Raw genomic sequence first — 3,257 nt, forward strand, 5'->3', positions numbered from 1 at the left:
TACATAATCCGATAAAAATACCAATGGCGATTTTTATATACTGTAATCCGATTTTGTGGATTTAAGTGTATTTAATCATAGAAAATAGAAGAAAAATAGCATACTGAATAGAAAAATCATCCAAATCTTTATTTAGAGTTATAATATATTACAAGGTCTTCTGGTAAGTTTTCATGAATTTTGGATGAGTAGAACTATTTTTCCCATTATTAGTCCATTATAAATACAAAAATCGAGGAAAAATAGGTATGCATTTTGAAAAATTCTGAAAATATTATTCTGAGTATTCCACATGACTTAGGATATGCGAAATATCTTAGCTCTCCATTTAAAATTCCCTAAAGTGGTTTTATGATTTATTTGAATTAAACAAAAAGAAAATTCAAAACTATAACAGACAGTAACCAAAATCGATGAAACTCACTTACATGTCATCATTTACTTTAGGGGTCATCCACAAGGTTTTCAAACCCGGGTTGACCCGACCGGTTCAACCGGTTGGACCGTGACCCGGGGTAGAAGGCGGGTCAATTGTGAACGGTTTTTTTGTAAAAATACGGATAGGATCGAACCGGTCGGGTTTCCCCTAAACCGCGGTTCAACCACTTATGTTAAACCGATTAAAACCGAATTGATCCGTTTTAATAAGGTTTGGGTAGTTGGATACAAGAAGCGAACGTCAAAACAACGAGCTGGTTGTGGTTTCTTCAATGTTTCTCAATGTTTAAACTTTGTGGACATCAAATTATTTGTTTTATATGTTTATGCATAATGCAGGAAAGTAAAAATATATAAAAATAGAAAAATACCATAAACCGGATTGACCCGGCGGTTGAACCGGTTGACCCGTGAACCGGTCATCACATCGGGTCAACTAAAAACTCGGGTTTTAAAACATTGGTCATCCACGAATTTATCTAGGATTTATAGACCTCAGAAAGTATTTTATATGATTTATTTCCCTATTTTATTACAATAATTATAATAATTCGAGAAAAATGAATTAAAATCTGAAAATTTACAGACCATCTTAATATTTATTTGGGAATAAATCATTTATAAACCTATTTGAAAGCTTTTAACAATTAACTTTGATCATCTAGCATCTAAGCTTGAAGATCTTCACATGCATGTTGGTTTGAAGACCATTCATGAGTTTGAAATGTTCAAAAATCGGTTTTGAAAGAAAATTTAGGGTGCATGTGGTATTTTCCACCAAAACTTATAGACAAGTGCATTATGTTGATTTTGACTTAGGTTTTGGTCCTTGGATATCACCATTTACAACATGCATGTTGTTTTTGGGTGAAATCCTACCACCATAATCATCAAAACCGTGAGTGTGAGCAAGTGTTCATGATTTTACAATAGAATGGAGTAGAAGAAGGAGAAAATGCAAGAAAAATCCATGAAAACTTGAACGAAAATGAAGGAAAATCGTGTTCTACCTTAATGAACACCACTAGATGATGAAGATTTTGAGTATCTTGAGTGTTATTGGACTTATTTGCTGGAAAATTTCGTGGTTCATAGAGAGAGGAAGAGAGAAAATGTATGGTGGAGTGTGAGAGAGAAATGAGAGAGAGATGGAGTGTGGAGTTGGAAAAGGGTTAAATGAGTGGAGAGAGTAGCTTCTTAAAGCATGAGAGGGTCTATGGTGCATGGGTGAGTGTGTGGATGGTTTTGGAAGGAGAGAAGAGAGGGAAAGGCTTCCTTGAAAGTAAAATCTTTAAAAATAATGAATGGTTGGTTTTTATAAAGATTTGTGATATATTTTATAAAGTTTTATGGCTAGATTCTTGATTTTTAAACATGTAGATTGCTATTATAAATTTTGTTCATAAATTTTGTTTTCTAATTCATAATTTTCATAAGTAAATTAGCTTATAACTTATATTTAAAAAAACATAAGCTTTATATTTCATATAATGAAATAAGGATTCAATAAATGATAATTCATGATTAGATGAATGTTTGAATTTATATTTTTGATTCATAATTCGAGTTGGAATATATGGAAAACAATTCCAACTTGTAAGTAAATCATATCATGATTTAATAAGTTTGAGTTTGTAAAATACTTAAATTAGATAAGTACTTCATAAGTTCCAATCGGGTAATTTGGGATTAGTTAATCTTTCGGAAATCATAATTAAATGAATTTAGGGTTTTGAGATTTAATAATCATTGCATATCAAAATAAATTGAATCTTTGAGACTTTAGATTACCTTATGGTATTATAACTCTTTTATAGTTATAAATAATGTTTGTAATTTATTTTATCGGTTTATTGGCATTCGATGTAGTGGTTTCGAGATTTAAGTGAAATTGAGGAATAAAATATACAAGTCCTAGTTTTCAACTTTGACATAAGTTCCTACGAGACTCGGACCTAATTTCTACTACTAGGTCAAGTGCATGATGTGTGTATATGATTTATGAAAAGGTGATCGAGTCAAAGAGTGACCCGAATATGGATAGTCACTACAGTTAAGTAGTTGTAGAATTCACATACCAATGTGAAATCTAAGTACACTATCCTTCGGTTATACTTATTTCCTAGTTTTTAGTAGGTTATAACTTAGCATTTGGTTACAAAGTCTAGTATGTGTCGTGCCTATACGTGCAACTAAGTTTAGTCAAATCTAGAACCGACTCGAATTTTGACGGTTGTCACAGTCTCCCCCAGTTGAAAGAATTTCGTCCCGAAATTCAATTCGTGACGTATTCTATTAGAACTCAGCCGAATACAATTATATAATTGGAGAGATGGTGACTTTGAGAGCTTTTTGATTATTTTGGGTTAATTCCTCACGGAAAGAGCCCAACTCTTTAGCTATCAACAAATTAGTGTTTCCTTAATTCGAGTTCTACAGTCTAGATTGTGAGAAATTAGGATCATGGAAATCATGATCCAACCATGACGACCTAGTTGAAAAAGATTATATAGTTAGTTATTTTCTAACTTAAGAGAGCGCTATAAGTTTTGCTAAAGAACCAACTGCATTGTGTGCTCAGTCTGCATTGCTTCTTAAGTCGTGTTCTCATCGGCACTAAGTGTAAATTTACCGTCTAATTAAGAAGGGATTAGGAACAATTTGTTCACTTCCAAGTTGGCTACTAAATCTAGAAAAGATATATTCCTAAATAAAAAGGGGTAGCACGAATGAAAGAGAAGCGATCGAGGGTAAGTTCCTAAAGATACGTACTGAGGGTAAGCAACGAAGTTTTGGTAAATCTCGAATGTAAAGGCTAT

The sequence above is a fragment of the Lactuca virosa genome, chromosome 5 (genome assembly GCF_052849685.1).
Source record: "Lactuca virosa cultivar CGN04683 chromosome 5, Lactuca_virosa_CGN04683_v6, whole genome shotgun sequence".
NCBI classification, from domain to species: domain Eukaryota; kingdom Viridiplantae; phylum Streptophyta; class Magnoliopsida; order Asterales; family Asteraceae; genus Lactuca; species Lactuca virosa.